Raw genomic sequence first — 910 nt, 5'->3', positions numbered from 1 at the left:
TCTTCAGCCCAAGTATAGCTACTGGTGTACTTATCATGGAGTTTGTGAGCAGTTAATGAATGCTGTCTTTCTAGTAGCACTGCTGAACTATATCGTTTCTCAAAGTGGTTTTTCTGACATTACAAACTCATTAATTGTCAATCAGCTCACTGAGCTCAGTATGTCCTACCTAGCCATTGGATGATGAATGTTTGTTAAGTAGCAATGCACACGCATGACACAAAAGTTCGTTGTGAGCGCATACTGAGCTCAGTATTCCCTCACAATGAACTGGGCATACTGAGTTCATACATATTGTGTGGTACCATGATTGAAAGTAGTAGTAGTCTGCAAGGTCAACTATTGCTAATTGTATACATGATAACAAGAGTTATTATTAACTCTTGATGATAATATGTACAATGAGGGAAGCTTTGGTGGAGAAAGCCCTAATTGAATAAATTTTGATAAAATTAAGTCTCTCAAGTGGGTAATCAACTAAAAGTTATTGATTAGGAAAACTTCGGCAAACAATTTGCCTAAGTATCCCATCACACCTATAGATAAGACATGCATTGCTAGGAGTCTTAAATGGATAAACAACCTGAAAGGAATGATGTAATAATCACCTCGGCTCCGCTGAGGTGATTATTACATCATTCCTGAGGGGTGTTTATCCACTGAAGACTCCTAGCAATGCATGTCTTAGTAACTTAGACAATGGCCTATGGTGACTGGAATTTTGTTATGAACTCACAAAGTATGCAAATTGTTTGTTGAAGTTTGTGGCTAGGTGTCTTACTAGGTTCCACCTGTTTACAGGTGTCTTACTAGAATAAAAACCCTGCATACTTTACAAATATCAAAGCATTCTTGACATGCCATTGTCTAACAGGTAATACACCTATAGTAACTATACTTCATTGTAAGG

Source organism: Dysidea avara, chromosome 5, assembly GCF_963678975.1.
Source record: "Dysidea avara chromosome 5, odDysAvar1.4, whole genome shotgun sequence".
In the NCBI taxonomy this organism is placed as follows: Eukaryota; Metazoa; Porifera; class Demospongiae; order Dictyoceratida; family Dysideidae; genus Dysidea; species Dysidea avara.
The sequence above is the reverse complement of the archived record's forward strand: the minus strand, read 5'-3'. Positions refer to the sequence as shown.